General features: G+C 45.5%; 1 protein-coding gene across 6 annotated transcripts in view; it reads right to left on the bottom strand.

Moving 5' to 3' along the window:
* polk (polymerase (DNA directed) kappa) overlaps nt 1–14,038 on the bottom strand; it is a 130,582-nt gene extending 116,544 nt beyond the window's left edge. For 4 of the 6 annotated variants that reach the window (XM_070886037.1, XM_070886075.1, XM_070886064.1 and 1 more), the window contains exon 1: nt 13,934–14,038. The gene's annotated coding sequence lies outside the window, so the exon portion shown is untranslated. Of the gene's footprint in view, nt 1–13,678; nt 13,863–13,933 lie in introns of those variants that run through there. The other 2 variants (XM_070886050.1, XM_070886045.1) reach the window with 2 other exon arrangements.
* Between the last annotated feature and the right edge of the window lie 4,097 nt (nt 14,039–18,135).

The following is an 18,135-nucleotide window of genomic DNA, read 5'->3' as shown; positions in this document are numbered from 1 at the left end:
TCCCTGCTTTTATACTCCATCCCCTTTGCAATACAGGCCAAGATACCATTGGCCTTCCTGATCACTTGCTGTACCTGCATACTATCCTTTTGTGTTTCATGTAGAAGTACCCACAGGTCCCGCTGTATTGCAGCACTTTGCAATCTTTCTCCATTTAAATAATAACTTGCTCTTGGATTTTTTTTGCCAAAGTGCATGACCTCACATTTTCCGACATGATATTCCATCTGCCAAATTTTTGCCCACTCACTTAGCCTTCGATGTCCTTTTGCAGATTTTGTGTCCTCCTCACTTATTGCTTTTCCTCCTATCTTTGTATCATCAGTAAACTTGGCTACATTACACTCAGTCCCTTCTTCCAAGTCGTGAAGTGCATATCCAAGTACTTTCTAAATGTGGTGAGGGTTTCTGCCTCTACCACCCTTTCAGGCAGTGAGTTCCAGACATCCACCATCCGCTGGGGGAAAATATTTCCCCTCAAATCCTCCTACCAATTACTTTAAATCTATGCCCCCTGGTTGTTGACCCCCTCTGTGGAGGGGGAATAGATTCTTCCTATCCACTCTTATCTAGATCCCTGATAATTTTATACACCTCAATAAAGGTCTCCCCTCAGCCTCCTCTGTCCAAAGAAAACAAACCCAGCCTATCCAATCTTTCCTCATAGCCAAAATTCTCCAGGCAACATCCTCGTATATCTCCTCTCTAGTGCAATCACATTTTTCCTGTAATGTGGTGACCAGAACTGCACGCAATACTCCAGCTGTGGCCGAATGAGTGTTTTATATAGTTCAAGCATAACCTCCCTGCTCTTGTATTCTATGCCTCGGCTAATAAAGGCAAGTATTCCGTATGCCTTCTTGGAGAGTAAAATTCCTGGACATAAATTTCTAAAGTAATATGGCTTGGAAACAATACAGTACCAATCACATTACTGCCAGGGCATCAGCCTGGCTGGGCCAAAAAGCAAACCGTGTGTGGAAAGAAGCATGGAGTCAGCAACAGAACTTTGCTCAGAGTGTACAAAACCCATATCCATCCAATCCTGGAATCTATCCATCCAGAATTACAATGCAGCCACAGATTAAGAGGCTACAAATAATCCATAACCAAGCAATAAGGGCACGATATTACCTCTCACACTTTATCTGTTCAACCTATCTGAACAACAATGGAAGAATGACTCGGTGCTCCGACAGATACCTGCACAAAGCAGGCACTAATCCATCATGGTCAGTCCTGATAGACGAAGGAGGACAGAACCCACCCTGGCACATTTGTGACACTGCACAGTCTGTGGGCCTGCAGTCGGTCTTGCGTACATTCAATCAGAGAGGATTCTGTCACAGGGGTTAGCTGAGACAATGGCACCAAAATCCACACATCCATCACAATGGACTCAAATTGTAGATTACCCAATATAAAAAGATTGCGAGAAGGGTAATAAATCCTGTGCAGTCCTCAGAAAGCTCCCAATCTTCCCAATGCAGATCCTGTTCACTGTGATGGTTTAGTGGCCCCAACCCAGATCTCCCCCACAAGCCATATTTGTAGAGAAAGCAGGGGATTATATTCTCAAAGATAATGGAATCTTTCTAAACATGTACTGATCTTAAAGAGGAGATAGAAGTCGAGGAGAAAGCCTCACAGAACAGAGAAAAGAGACAGAAGAATGGGAATATCTGGAAGGGATGGGGGGGGAGGGGTGATCATCAGAGGTGGGGTGGTGGATGGGGGACCTCACATGGTCTCACTATTTTGTATATGGGGTCTTGCTTTTTTTTTTTGAGTACAGGGAACTCACTTTTGTGTATGTAGGGTTTCCATTTTTGCATATAGGATCTCATTATTGTATAATGGTATGCAGCTCCCTCACTGGGATTGATACATTTCTCTTGCCCTCCGTTCCAAAAGGTTGGAAAATCCTAACAAAGATCATCCATCCATTTTGAGGCAGACATTTGACATGCAATTTAGGAGCTCAATTTTCACCGAGCCCGATTTCTGGCGTACTTGCCCGAGTTGCGCTGCTTCATTACGTGAGTAGATGCACCAGGAAAAAATCTTCGTAGTTTCCCCGATGTTTGGCCTCTACTCTGCAGCCGCGCAGCGTGGCCAGTCGCCTCGGGGGGTGGAGTCTGCATTGAAAAAAGGTGCCGGGACTTCTGCGCATGCGCGGTGGAAAAACCATCTCTGAAATGGTCGCACATGCGCAGTAGTACTCCGATTTGGCAATCAGCTGTCTCCGACCCTCTGCGGTCCCCGAGTGAGGTGCCTTCCTGGTCCGCTGCGTTGAGTACCCCCCCACCCCGCCCAGTGCCTTCCCACTGATCGCTGTGTGGTCCCCGCCCAATGCAGGCCAGTTCGTTCGCTCTCCCCCACCCCCGAGCCTCTGCGGGCCAGGTCCTCTCCGTTTCCCGCCCCTATCCCAGGCCGAATAGCCTCCAATGTACTTACCTGCGCCGAATTCTTTAACTCTCCGGAAGGGTTTTCTCGAGTGGCCACATACGCTGGCCTAAGTAGAAATGGAGTAACTATTAGCTGGGCAAAGTTACCTAAATGGCCAGAACTGGAGTAGGTGGCTGGTAACGCTCCCTTTTGAGCAAAAAAAAAGTACCTAAAAAAACGTAACTAAGTCAGTTACGCTGGTGCAAATTGATTGGGAAAACTGGGGATTTTTACGTTAGGCCAGAAAAAGCAGCCTACTCCAAAATAAGGAGTAAATACTGGGGAAAATTGAGCCCCTAATCCTGGCCGCCAATTTTCCTCCTCCCTCGCAGTGAGTTCAACAGTAGCACCCAAATGCCACAGACCAGGGATCAAATCTGTGACTTTATTTGCCTGCTGAGATCTTGATCTGACTATGTGGCCCATACAGAGGAGGTAGGGTGGGTGTTAAGTGTGAATGTTATTGAAGCAAAGCCATTGTTTCAAAACCTATTATAAAAATTAAGTCCAATTAGCATGATTGAAAATCTCACAAGGTACATATGGTATTGTGGAAGATGTGTTTGAAAATGATTGTGCGGTTTATTAAGTGAAGCTTTTATATAATTCAAGTAAAATAGGAGTGTTTGAGCTTTTTATCTTAATAAATCACATAGATGAATACCCTGGTGGGTGCCTTGGAGCCATATAAAGTTTAAATCTATTTTTCATTCATTTACATGTATCTTATGTTATTGATACTTCCACACCTTGGTGTCATGATTTAGAATTTAGTCATTAAATGATAGAACAATCCTAAAAACAGTTCTCCAGACTCAGGAAATTCAAACAGAACAATCCATAAACAAAGTGGTAAGTGCAAACAGAACTGAGTTGTCTGGCAAGAGTGACAGATCACCAGAGACCAGAAAACACAATTTGGACACCTTAATCACCCCGATTTAAAACATGAGGCGGGAGTCGAGAGAGGCAGCGGCCTATAAAAGGCTCAGCAGTCCGGAGAGCGTCGAGAGAGGCGGGAGTCGAGAGAGGCGTGACTTGTGCAGCTCCAGCTGAGAGAAGTCAAAAAGAAGTAGAAAGAAATCAAAAGGTGACGTCACAGCCAACGTGGTAAGTGATTGGCTGCTGATTGGTGAGTAGTTTTTCTTTTTCTTTATTAGTCAGTAACTTTTAACATTGTTGTCGGCAATTTAAGTGTATCTAAGGGTTAAGTCATGGCAGGACAGCTCGGTCACGTCATATGCTCCTCCTGTACCATGTGGGAACACGGGGACAACACCAGTGTCCCTGACGACTACATGTGCGGGAAGTGTGTCCACCTCCGGCTACTGACGGTCCGCGTTGCGGAGTTGGAGCTGAAAGTGGATTCACTCTGGAGCATCCACGATGCTGAGAATGACGTGAGTATCACGTGTAGCGAGTTGGTCTTACCGCAGGAGAAGGGTCCACAGCCAGCGAGGGAATGGAAGACCAGCAGGAAGAGTAGTGCAAGGAAGGTAGTGCAGGGGTCCCCTGTGGTCATCCCACTGCAAAACAGATACACTGCTTTGAGTGCTGTTGAGGGGGATGACTCATCAGGAGCGGGCAGCAGCAGCCAAGTTCATGGCACCGTGGCTGGCTCTGTTGCACAGGAGGGCAGGAAAAAGAGTGGGCGAGCGATAGTGATAAGGGATTCAATTGTAAGGGGAATAGATAGGCGTTTCTGCGGCCGCAACCGAGACTCCAGGATGGTATGTTGCCTCCCTGGTGCAAGGGTCAAGGATGTCTCGGAGCGGGTGCAGGACATTCGAAAAAGGGAGGGAGAACAGCCAGTTGTCGTGGTGCACGTTGGTACCAATGACATAGGTAAAAAAAGGGATGAGTTCCTACGAAATGAATTTAAGGAGCTAGGAGCTAAATTAAAAAGTAGGACCTCAAAAGTAGTAATCTCGGGATTGCTACCAGTGCCACGTGCTAGTCAGAGTAGGAATCTCAGGATAGCTCAGATGAATACGTGGCTTGAGCAATGGTGCAGCAGGGAGGGATTCAAATTCCTGGGGCATTGGAACCGGTTCTGGGGGAGGTGGGACCAGTACAATCCGGACGGTCTGCACCTGGGCAGAATCGGAACCAATGTCCTCGGGGGAGTGTTTGCTAGTGCTGTTGGGGAGGAGTTAAACTAATATGGCAGGGGGATGGGAACCAATGCAGGGAGATAGAGGGAAACAAAAAGGAGGCAAAAACAAAAGACAGAAAGGAGATGAGGAAAAGTGGAGGGCAGAGAAACCCAAGGCAAAGAACAAAAAGGGCCATTGTACAGCAAAATTCTAAAAGGACAGAGGGTGTTAAAAAAACAAGCCTAAAGGCTTTGTGTCTTAATGCAAGGAGTATCCGCAATAAAGTGGATGAATTAACTGTGCAAATAGATGTTAACAAATATGATGTGATTGGGATTACGGAGACGTGGCTCCAGGATGATCAGGGCTGGGAACTCAACATCCAGGGGTATTCAACATTCAGGAAGGATAGAATAAAAGGAAAAGGAGGTGGGGTAGCATTGCTGGTTAAGGAGGAGATTAAGGCAATAGTTAGGAAGGACATTAGCTTGGATGATGTGGAATCTATATGGGTAGAGCTGCAGAACACCAAAGGGCAAAAAACGTTAGTGGGAGTTGTGTACAGACCTCCAAACAGTAGTAGTGATGTTGGGGAGGGCATCAAACATGAAATTAGGGGTGCGTGCAATAAAGGTGCAGCAGTTATAATGGGTGACTTTAATATGCACATAGATTGGGCTAACCAAACTGGAAGCAATACGGTGGAGGAGGATTTTCTGGAGTGCATAAGGGATGGTTTTTTAGACCAATATGTCGAGGAACCAACTAGGGGGGAGGCCATCTTAGACTGGGTGTTATGTAATGAGAGAGGATTAATTAGCAATCTCGTTGTGCGAGGCCCCTTGGGGAAGAGTGACCATAATATGGTGGAATTCTGCATTGGGATGGAGAATGAAACAGTTAATTCAGAGACCATGGTCCAGAACTTAAAGAAGGCTAACTTTGAAGGTATGAGGCGTGAATTGGCTGGGATGGATTGGCGAATGATACTTAAGGGGTTGACTGTGGATGGGCAATGGCAGACATTTAGAGACCGCATGGATGAACTACAACAATTGTACATTCCTGTCTGGCATAAAAATAAAAAAGGGAAGGTGGCTCAACCGTGGCTATCAAGGGAAATCAGGGATAGTATTAAAGCCAAGGAAGTGGCATACAAATTGGCCAGAAATAGCAGCGAACCTGGGGACTGGGAGAAATTTAGAACTCAGCAGAGGAGGACAAAGGGTTTGATTAGGGCAGGGAAAATGGAGTATGAGAAGAAGCTTGCAGGGAACATTAAGACGGATTGCAAAAGTTTCTATAGATATGTAAAGAGAAAAAGGTTAGTAAAGACAAACGTAGGTCCCCTGCAGTCAGAATCAGGGGAAGTCATAACGGGGAACAAAGAAATGGCGGACCAATTGAACAAGTACTTTGGTTCGGTATTCACGAAAGAGGACACGAACAACCTTCCGGTTATAAAAGGGGTCGGGGGGTCTAGTAAGGAGGAGGAACTGAGGGAAATCCTTATTAGCCGGGAAATTGTGTTGGGGAAATTGATGGGATTGAAGGCCGATAAATCCCCAGGGCCTGATGGACTGCATCCCAGAGTACTTAAGGAGGTGGCCTTGGAAATAGTGGATGCGTTGACAGTCATTTTCCAACATTCCATTGACTCTGGATCAGTTCCTATGGAGTGGAGGGTAGCCAATGTAACCCCACTTTTTAAAAAAGGAGGGAGAGAGCAAACAGGGAATTATAGACCGGTCAGCCTGACATCGGTAGTGGGTAAAATGATGGAATCAATTATTAAGGATGTCATAGCAGTGCATTTGGAAAGAGTTGACATGATAGGTCCAAGTCAGCATGGATTTGTGAAAGGGAAATCATGCTTGACAAATCTTCTGGAATTTTTTGAGGATGTTTCCAGTAGAGTGGATAAGGGAGAACCAGTTGATGTGGTATATTTGGACTTTCAGAAGGCGTTCGACAAGGTCCCACACAAGAGATTGATGTGCAAAGTTAGAGCACATGGGATTGGGGGTAGTGTACTGACATGGATTGAGAACTGGTTGTCAGACAGGAAGCAAAGAGTAGGAGTAAATGGGTACTTTTCAGAATGGCAGGCAGTGACTAGTGGGGTACCGCAAGGTTCTGTGCTGGGGCCCCAGCTGTTTACACTGTACATTAAGGATTTAGATGAGGGGATTAAATGTAGTATCTCCAAATTTGCGGATGACACTAAGTTGGGTGGCAGTGTGAGCTGCGAGGAGGATGCTGTGAGGCTGCAGAGCGACTTGGATAGGTTAGGTGAGTGGGCAAATGCATGGCAGATGAAGTATAATGTGGATAAATGTGAGGTTATCCACTTTGGTGGTAAAAACAGAGACAGACTATTATCTGAATGGTGACAGATTAGGAAAAGGGGAGGTGCAAAGAGACCTGGGTGTCATGGTACATCAGTCATTGAAGGTTGGCATGCAGGTGCAGCAGGCGGTTAAGAAAGCAAATGGCATGTTGGCCTTCATAGCAAGGGGATTTGAGTACAGGGGCAGGGAGGTGTTACTACAGTTGTACAGGGCATTGGTGAGGCCACACCTGGAGTATTGTGTACAGTTTTGGTCTCCTAACCTGAGGAAGGACATTCTTGCTATTGAGGGAGTGCAGCGAAGGTTCACCAGACTGATTCCCGGGATGGCGGGACTGACCTATCAAGAAAGACTGGATCAACTGGGCTTGTATTCACTGGAGTTCAGAAGAATGAGAGGGGACCTCATAGAAACATTTAAAATTCTGACGGGGTTAGACAGGTTAGATGCAGGAAGAATGTTCCCAATGTTGAGGAAGTCCAGAACCAGAGGTCACAGTCTAAGGATAAGGGGTAAGCCATTTAGGACCGAGATGCGGAGGAACTTCTTCACCCAGAGAGTGGTGAACCTGTGGAATTCTCTACCACAGAAAGTTGTTGAGGCCAATTCACTAAATATATTCAAAAAGGAGTTAGATGAGGTCTTTACTACTCGGGGGATCAAGGGGTGTGGCGAGAAAGCAGGAATGGGGTACTGAAGTTGAATGTTCAGCCATGAACTCATTGAATGGCGGTGCAGGCTAGAAGGGCCGAATGGCCTACTCCTGCACCTATTTTCTATGTTTCTATGTTTCTATACAGGGGACACAATTCAGTGATACACTGCCAAATGTTCATGCCTGCACTTTCCCGATTGGCAAATTTCTGACCTTTGTCAGGCCCACAGGAAAGACATCAAGCAGATGCTCGGCACTTCCTGAAGGAAAGAGGAAGAGTTAAAAAAAAAATCAGAGAATGAATCATTCGAAGCCACTTCGACATATTTCACAAAGAACTGGAGCAACTTAGCTACCCACTGAACTGGAAATGGCAAGTGATGTGGGGTGAATTTGTTAAAGCTGGAAAAATACATTTTTTTTTAAAAAGCTCAATGTAGGACAGGCTAGCTCAAAAACTGGGACTTCTTATCCCTATATCATCATCATAGACAGTTCATCGAAATCAAGGAAGACTCCAAAAGTGAGTTCTCAGGTGATGGGAATTACAGCCTCTGTCACAGGTGGGACAGTCATTGGAGGAAAGGGTGAGTGGGGAGTCTGGTTTACCGCAAGCTCCTTCCTCTGCCTGTGCTTGTTTTCTGCATGCTCTCGGTGACAAGACTCATAGTGCTCAGCACCCTCCCGGATGCTCTTCCTCCAGTTAGGGCAGTCTTTGGCCAGGGACTCCCAGGTGTCGGTGGGGATGTTGCATTTTATCAAGGAGGCTTTAACGGTGTTCTTGAAATGTTTCCTCTGCCCACCTGGGGCTCACTTGCCGTGTAGGAGTTCCGAGTAGAGCGCTTGCTTTGGGAGTCTCGTGTCAAACATGCGAACAATGTGGCCCATCCAACTGAGTTGGTCGAGTGTGGTCAGTGCTTCGATGCTGGGGATGTTGGCCTGGTCAAGAACACCGACATTGGTGAGTCTATCCTCCCGGGGGATTTGCAAGATCTTGCGGAGGCATCGCTGGTGATATTTCTCCAGTGATTTGAGGTGTCTACTGTACATGGCCCATGTCTCTGAGCCATACCTCATAATAGTGTCCAGGCTTCCTTCAGAGAGTGAGTTTGAGCCATCTCAGATAAATCCGCGATCATGGTGTTGAGAAATACTGCAAGCAGTCCCTTATTTTCTCAAACAGGTTAGTAAACAGCATTGACATGCCATAGATTTGATCATCTCCCCATCCTAACCGCAAGTATCACTGGCAGAGTTATGGGATTCAGCTGACTGCAGAGCTAGATTAAGAATTCTAGGGGCCGTGGGCACCAAGAAACTTTGGGATCCTTCTGCACCCCTCGTACAACACCACCCGCCCCGCTCCCTCATTCATTAGAACACAGACAGATAGTAAAATGCATGAAGAAATAAGGCCATAGAATGTGTACACACCATATTAATAATAAAGCGAATCATATCACAATATACCATGCTCAAATGAAGCTGCCCCCTGGCACAGGTCCAATATTTTGGTAACATGTCTCATAAAGCTGTGCATTAATCTGCCTCTGATTTTCTGCCTAAATTGTTTAATGGGGTATGGTCCATAGTGCAATACCTTTTATTATAAAACATTTTTGTGTAGCTATAGAAGGTATCTGTATAATGCCAGTTGTTGAATTATTGCTGCACCCTTATCCTTCACCCCACCCCTCAATTTAGTTTCCTGCATTTAAACAGTTGTTATTGCAGTTTGCAGCACACCCCATTCGTTAGATATTTTCTCTCACCATTCAGCACAAAATAGTTTTTGCCCAGTAAGTTGCTGGAAGAGCAACAGGGCATCTAAGATCTTGGTGAACGACAGGACCAACAGCGTTTCTTAACAATTGAGATTTAAGGATTGAGAAAGAAACAGAGGAGCGTGGATTAGTCAAGCCAGATACAGAAAGAGAAATAAAGAGGGAAAATAAAAATTGAGAGAGAGAAAAGAGAAACAAAAGGAAAAGTAAGAAAACAATTGAAATCTCTACAATTTACTACCTTTAAGAATGAGACTCCAGTTTACATTGTTCCCTTTCTGGGCCGGAGAGAATCACATCGTAGAATCAAAGACGTTTACAGCAGGGAAGGAGGCCATTTCAGCCTCTTGTCCGTGCCGGCCAACAAGAGGCGATCCAGCCTAATCCCACTTTCTAGCTCTAGGTCCTGCAGATTACAGCACTTCAAGTGCACATCCAAGTACTTTTTAAATGTGGTGAAGGTTTCTGCCTCGACCATCATAGGCAGTCCCTCAGAATCGAGGAAGACTTGCTTCCACTCCCAAAGTGAGTTTTTTGATGGCTGAACAGTCTGATACGAGAGCCTGTTACATTTGGGACAGACATTCGTCGAGGGAAGGGGTCGGTGGGGCTGGTTTGTTGCGCGCTCATTCCGCTGCCTGCGTTTGGCCTCTTCACGTTCTTGGCGTTGAGACTCGAAGAGCTCAACGCCCTCCCGGATGCACTTTCACCACCTCGGGCAGTCTTCGGCCAGGATCTCACAGGTGTCAGTGGTGATGTCGCACTTTACCAGGGAGGCTTTGAGGGTGTCCTTGTAATGTTTCCGCTGTTCTCCTTTACCACGAAGGAGCTCCGCATAAAGCATTTGCTTCGGGAGTCTCGTATCTGGCATGTGAACGATGTGGCCTGCCCAGCGAAGCTGATCGAGTGTGGTCAGTACTTCAATACTGGGGATGTTAGCCTGGTCGAGGACACTGATGTTGGTGCGCCTGTCCTCCCAGGGGATTTGCAGGATCTTGCGGAGACATCGTTTGTGATCTATCTCCAGCGACTTGAAGTGCCTTCTATATATCGTCCATGCCTCGGATCCATACAGGAGAGCGGGTATTACTACAGCCCTGTAGACCATGAGCTTGGTGGTAGATTTGAGGGCCTGGTCTTCAAACACTCTTCCTCAGACGGCCAAAGGCTGCACTGGCGCACTGGAGGCGATGTTGAATCTCTGCATCAATGTCTGCCTTTGTTGACAAGAGGCTCCCGAGATATGGGAAATGGTCCACGTTGTCGAGGGCCCAGCCGTGAATCTTGATGATTGGAGGGCAGTGCTGTGCGGCGGGGACAGGCTGGTGGAGGACCTTTGTCTTACGGATGTTAAGCGTAAGGCCCATGCTTTCATATGCCTCAGTAAATCCATTGACTATATCCTGGAGTTCAGCCTCAGAATGTGCGCAGACAAAGGTTGGGGTGATCTTGGACCTAGCCTGGAGGCGGCGTAGGTTAAACAGCTTCCCACTGGTTCTGTTGTTTAGTTCCACTCAAGCAGGGAGCCTGTTGATGGAGCATGGCAGCGAGGAAGATTGAGAAGAGGGTTGGAGCGAAGACGCAGCCCTGTTTGACCACGGTCCGGACGTGAATTGGGTCTGAAATGGATCCATTGGTAAGGATCATGGCCTGCATGTCATCGTGAAGCAGGCAAAGGATGTTGACAAACTTTTGGGGGCATCCGAAACGGAGAAGGACACTCCATGGACCCTCATGGTTGACAGTGTCAAAAGCCTTTGTAAGATTGAAAAAGGCCGTGTATAAGGGCTGGCGCTGCTCCCTGCATTTTTCCTGCAGCTGTCGCGCTGCAAAGATCATGTCTGGTGCCCCGTAGGGGACGAAATCCACATCGTGATTCCGGGGCCTGGAACTCACTACCCTTTCAGGCAGTGAGTTCCAGGCCCCCACAACCCTCTGCATGAAGAAATTTCCCCTCAAATCCCCACTAAACCTCTACCAATTACTTTAAATTTATGCCCCCTGGTTGTTGACCCCTCTGCGAAGGGAAATAAGCACTTTCTATCCAATATATCTCGGCCCTCATAATTTTATATACAATGAGATCTCCCCTCAGCCTCCTCTGTTCCAAGGAAAACAAACCCAGCCTATCCAATCTGTCCTCAAAGCTAAGCTTCTCCACTCCCGGCAACATCCTCGTAAATCTCCTCTGCAATCACATCCTTCCTGTAACGCGGTCACCTGAACTGCACGCAGTACGACAGCTGTGGCCGAACAAGTATTTTATACAGTTCAAGCATAACTCCCCTGCTCTTACATTCTATGCCTTAGCTAATAAAGACAAGCATTCCATATGCCTTCTTAACCACCTGATCTACCTGGCCTGCTACCTTCAGGGATCTGTGGACATGCACGCCAAGGTCCCTTTATTCCTCTACACCTCTCAATGTCCTACCATTTAATGCGCATTCCCTTTCCATGTTAGCCCTCCCCAAATGTATTACCTCACACTTCTCCGGATTAAATTCCATTTGCCACGGTTCTGCCCACCTGACCAGTTGATTGATATCTTCCTGCAGTCGACAGCTTTCTTCTTCATTATCAACTACACAGCCGATTTTTGTATCATCTGCAAACTTCTCAATCATATCCCCTAGATTCAAGTCTGGATCACTGATGTACACCACAACAAGCAAGGGACCTAGTACTGAACCCTGGGGAACCCCACTGGAAACATCCTTCCAGTCACAAAAACATCCATTAATCATTACCCTTTGCTTCCGACCTCCAAGCCAATTTTGAATCCAACTTGCCACTTTGCCCTGTATCCCATGGGCTTTAACCTTCATGACCAGTCTACCATGTGGGACCTTATCAAAAGCCTTGCTAAAGTCCATATATGCTACATCGTACGCAGTACCCTCATCAACTCTCTTCAAAAAATTCAATCATTACCCACATCTTCCGCCTCCACGCACAGATTACCTTCACGGTCTCTAATTGGCCCTATCCTTTCTTTAGTTATCCTCTTGCTCTTAATATATTTATAAAACATCTTTGCGTTTTCCTGGATTTATTTGCCAAGAATTTTTCATGCTTTCTCTTTGCTTTCCTAATATCCCTTTTAATTTCACTCCTGGACTTTCTATACTCCTGGAAATTCTGCAGTATTTAGCCCTCAGTATCTGTCATAAGCTTCCATTTTTTTCCTCTTTATCCTGCCCTGTATGTCCCTAGACATCCAGGGGGCTCTAGATTTGTTCGTCCCACCCTTTTTATTTGAGGCCTGAACCCTCCGGATCTCCTCCTTGAATGCCTCCCACTGCTCTGACACTGATGTATCTCCAAGTAGCTGTTTCCAGTTCACAAGGACTGAATCACCTCTCAGCTTAGTAAAGTTGGCTTTTCCCCAATTTAGAACTTTTATTCCGGGTCTATCCTTGTCGTTTTCCATAACTACCTTAAATCTAACTGAATTATGGTCACTGGCGCCTAAATGCTCTCCCACTGATATCCCTTCCACCTGCCCAGCTTCAATCCTGAAAACTAAATCCAGAACCGCCCCCTCCAGTGCTGGCTAAAAAAGGTTGAGTGACATTGCAGGAACATAAACCTCATCATTAAAAAGACATCCCAGCCCTAACTGTCTGCAGCCAGTTTAATTGGCAATTAATGTGTAAATGCAGCAATTTCATGAAACTCACTGGGTGGTTGAGGGCGGGCTGTTTTCACAAGGCTAACAGCAGAGCAGCATGTCACAAATTGTCGAGTAACTTGGCGAGATTCACATGGTATGTCTTCCTCAGCATATTACTAGACAATTTACACATTAACAGTGGGCACGTTAAACTTAGTTATTTTGGCAGCAAAATATGGCCATTCTCTTACAACAGTGACTACACTTCTAAAGTACTTCATTGTCTATAAAGCCAATGAGGTGCTTTTTAGTTTATTTCGCCCATGGGATGAACGCGTCGCTGACAAAGCCAGCATTTATTGCCATCGCTAATTGCCCTTGAAGGTGGTGGCGAGCCATCTTTCTGAACCACTGCAGTCCTAAAGTTCTGAGGTGCTATATAAATACCAGTCATTCTTTATAGAAACTTGGACTCTACAGCAGTACTCTCAACACTCCAATAGATCATGGGACCAAGTCCATAAGCAACAGCAGATATGTAATGTTCAAAAGAGAATTGGATAAATACTTGAAGGGAACAAAATTACAGGGCTATGGGGAAGAGCGGGGGGAATGGGATTAATTGGATAGATCGAACAAAGAGCCGACACAGGCAGGATGGGCCGAGCAGCCTGCTTGTGTGCTGTATCATTCTATGTTTGGATGTCACAGGATTGACACTGACTCACCCATCTCATTGCTTACTGGGACCTCTGAAATGATCGAACCATTGACGTGTAACTGGGCCGGAGTGTTTTAAAACAAAAAAACGCAATTCGGCGACAGGTCATTTCCTTTAATTGCGACATTTGAAATTGTGAAAGCGCCGAACGCCCACTGCCACTCCGAGTGACTGGGCGACGTTGTAAGAGGGAAAGTTGCACAACAACCCAACATCAAGGACGACATGGCGAAACACAACCCCTTTTATTAAGCAACGTTACCCGACTCGAGCGAAACGGACCAGACGCTCTCATCCCGTGTCTCTCCGCAGCTTTCGAATCCGACGTTTACATCATTTCCTGGCAACCGGTTCCACACGTCACCGGACATAGCCACGCAGGGGGTGCTGATGACGTGCGAAGGAGATTCCTCCCCCGTCCCAAAAAAGGAACACAATAAATCAGTTCGAGTTCATGGTGTCAAATCGCCGCTGCTCTGCACATTTCGTCCTAATGCACAGAAATACATAGATTTTCATCATACCACTGGTGTAACCTTAAACTTGCATATCGATAGTATTTTTTAATTCTTACACTGCATATTTCTATTCAATTTAGTTCCATTATACCTTCCTATGCCTGCATTTATAATGGAAACTGCCCATGTAAACTTGTCACACTTTAATTATGCCCCCCGCCGCAACCGAGGTGTTGCAGCATCATTCCTGAGAGGAGGGCATAATTACTGTGTGTCAAGGTCATGTGGGTAATGTCCATTTTAAATGTGGAAATGGAATTTATAATAATGGATCCGTAAAACTAAGGACAAACGTATAACTTTAAAATGAAGACTAAATTTACATCTGTGCTATAAAAACAGAAAATGTTGGAAATCTCAGCGGGTCAGGCAGCATCTGTGGAGAGTGTAAGGTGGAAAAAAGTACATTGAGCAAAAAGGTACTACTTAAGTAAAAAGTACATTTGAGTAAGAAGCATATGCTTGAATCAGGTTAAAGGGAGCAGCTTTGCTTGCGTGGAAACGGATAATCTTTAAAAACTGCAGTCCAAGCTGAAAAACCAGAGCAAGGTTAAGATTGTGGAACAACACATTCCAGAAGGCTGGGATCGGCCCCACATGCAAGAGGAGATGGAGAGGTTGAGAAACCACTCAGCAGCCAGTCTGATAAGGGTCAACGAATCAGCTGATAAGCTGTAGGCCAACCGGTGGTCATAGAAGGTTTTGTCGGAGGGTCGCACACTTTGAAAACTATTACTGTGGGTGGAAGGTTCTTTGAAGGTTCATTCCTAGGCGACAAGGTCTGGAACTCTTCCCCTGTATATGCTTGAATAAAGATCGGAGTATTGAACCAAGGGTTCGTCTGAATGATTCCGTGGTCCCTATATGAGTAGGTGTCGACTCCTCATTTCAGGGAATCCACCTTGAAGAAGAGAAGTCTTTTTACCCCAACATTTGGCGCTGCGAGCAGGGTACAGACACTCCGACCGAGACGATGTGGCAGCTATTGGGGTCAGTAACCTTTTTTTACCACCGACAAGTTAGAGCTGTAACATTGAGGGGGAAGGAAGTAATCTGTATAAAGAATTAGGTTAAAGCGAACTACGGAAGGATGGAAACTGAGGGATAAGAACACCTTGAAGCGTGTCTTGAAGCGTGACGGGTGACACAGAGCTAATACTAATGAACCTGTATTGACCGTGCACGGCGCAAACAAGAAGGAATACATCAATAACCTACTGGGGTGACGGTGTGTGACGACCCCGGTGATCTTTAAAAAAACTGGCCAGTGGGATGAAATGGGGACCAGAGGGTCTCGGTTATTTATGCCAGCAGAAAAGAATGTGAAAATTATCAAAAAAAACCTTACAAGTTAAAACTGACACTTAAGCTGCCGAAGGAAAAAACATAACATTTATTGAATGAAAGGATGTTGTTTAAAAGTTTCCGTTTGTATGAAGGTGATTGTGTGGAAGTTTTCTTGATTGTGGAATATTTCTGAAAGCCGTTTTTTTAAAAGAGAAATGATGGTCTGTAGAAGAACATAAGAACATAAGAAATTGGAACAGGAGTAGGCCATACGGCCCCTCAAGCCTGCTCCGCCATTCAATAAGATCATGGCTGATCTGATCATGGATGCAGCTCCACTTCCCTGCCGGCTCCCCATAACCCCTTATCCCCTTATTGATTAAGAAACTGTCTATTTCTGTCTTAAATTTATTCCCGTAGGGGCCGAAATCTACTCTGTGATTCCGGGAGGAGCTCCTCGTCCACAGGGAGAAGACAGTTGAGGCGAACTCTAGCGACATCTTTCCCAGTGGTTGATAGCAGGGAGATTCCCCTGTAGTTGCTGCAGTCAGACTTGTCCCCTTTTTTTAAAGATGGTCACGATCACTGCATTTCTGAGATCATAGAAACATAGAAAATAGGTGCAGGAGTAGGCCATTTGGCCCTTCGAGCATGCTCCACCATTCAATATGATCATGGCTAATTATTTTTGCAACTTTAGTACCCCATTCCTGCTTTCTCTCCATATCCCTTGATCCCTTTAGCCATAAGGGCCATATCTAACTCCTTTTTGAATATATATAATGAACTGACCTCAACAACTTTCTGTGGTAGAGAATTCCACAGGTTCACAATTCTCTGAGTGAAGAAGTTTCTCCTCATCTCAGTCCTAAATGGCTTACCCCTTACGCTTAGACTGTGACCCTAGGTTCTGGACTTCCCCAACATCGGGAACATTCTTCTTGCATCTAACCTGTCCAGTCCCGTCAGAATTTTATATGTTTCTATGAGATCCCCTCTCATTCTTCTAAATTCCAGTGACTATAAGCCTAGTCGATCCGCTCTTTCTTCAGATGACAGCCCAGCCATCCCTGGAATCAGTCTGGTGAACCTTCGCTGCACTCCCTCAATAGCAAGAATGTCTTTCCTCAGTTTAGGAGACCAAAACTGTACACAATATTCAAGGTGTGGCCTCACCAAGGCCCTGTACAACTGCAGTAAGACCTCCCTGCTCCTTTACTCAAATCCTCTTGCTAAGAAGGCCAACATGCCATTTGCCTCTTCACCGCCTGCGATACCTGCATGCCAATTTTCAATGACTGATGTACCATGACATCCAGGTCTCGTTGCACCTCTTTTCCTAATCTGTCACCATTCAGATAATATTCTGCCTTCCTGTTTTTGCCACCAAACATTTATCTACATTATACTGCATCTGCCATGCATTTGCCCACTCACCTAATCTGTCCAAGTCACTCTGCAGCCTCTTAGCATCCTCCTCACAGTTCACAATGCCACCCAACTTAGTGTCATCTGCAAACTTGGAGATATTACATTCAATTCCTTCGTCTAAATCATTAATGTATATTGTAAAGAGCTGGGGTCCCAGCACTGAACCTTGCAGTACCCCACGAGTCACTGCCTGCCATTCTGAAAAGGACACGTTTATTCCTACTCTTTGCTTCCTGTCTGCCAACTAGTTCTCTATCCACGTCAATACATTACCCCCAATACCATGTGCTTTAATTTTGCACACTAATCTCTTGTGAGGGACCTTGTCAAAAGTCTTTTGAAAGTCCAAATACACCACATCCACTGGTTCTCCCTTGTACACTCTACTAGTTACATCCTCAAAAAATTCGAGAAGATTTGTCAAGCATGATTTCCCTTTCATAAATCCATGTTGACTTGGACTGATCCTGTCACTGCTTTCCAAATGCGCTGCAATTACATCTTTAATAATTGATTTCAACATTTTCCCCACGACCGATGTCAGGCTAACCAGTCTATAATTCCGTGTTTTCTCTCTCCCTCCATTTTTAAAAATTAGCTACCCTCCAATCCATAGGAACTGATCCAGAGTCTATAGAATGTTGGAAAATGACCATCAATGCATCCACAATTTCTAGGGCCACTTCCTTAAGTACTCTGAGATGCAGACTATCAAGCCCTGGGGATTTATCGGCTTTCAGTCACATCAATTTCCCTAACACAATTTCCTGACTAATAAGGATTTCCTTCAGTTCCTCCTTCTCGCTGGACCCTCGGTCCCCTAGTATTTCCGGAAGGTTATTTGTGTCTTCCTTAGTGAAGACACAACCAAAGTATTTGTTCAATTGGTCTGCCATTTCTTTGTTCCACATGATAAATTCACCTGATTCTGACTGCAAGGGACCTACATTTGTCTTCCCCAATCTTTTTCTCCTCACATATCTATAAAAGCTTTTGCAGTCAGTTTTAATGTTCCCTGCAAGCTTCCTGTCATACTCTATTTTCCCCCTCCTAATTAAACCCTTTTTCCTCCTCTGCTGAATTCTAAATTTCTCCCAGTCCTCAGGTTTGCTGCTTTTTCTGGCCAATTTGGATTTAACACTATCCTTAATTTCCCTTGTTAGCAACGGTTGAGCCACCTTCCCCGTTTTATTTTTACGCAATACAGGGATGTACAATTGTTGAAGTT

Source organism: Pristiophorus japonicus, chromosome 1, assembly GCF_044704955.1.
Source record: "Pristiophorus japonicus isolate sPriJap1 chromosome 1, sPriJap1.hap1, whole genome shotgun sequence".
NCBI classification, from domain to species: domain Eukaryota; kingdom Metazoa; phylum Chordata; class Chondrichthyes; family Pristiophoridae; genus Pristiophorus; species Pristiophorus japonicus.
The sequence above is the reverse complement of the archived record's forward strand: the minus strand, read 5'-3'. Positions and strand labels throughout refer to the sequence as shown.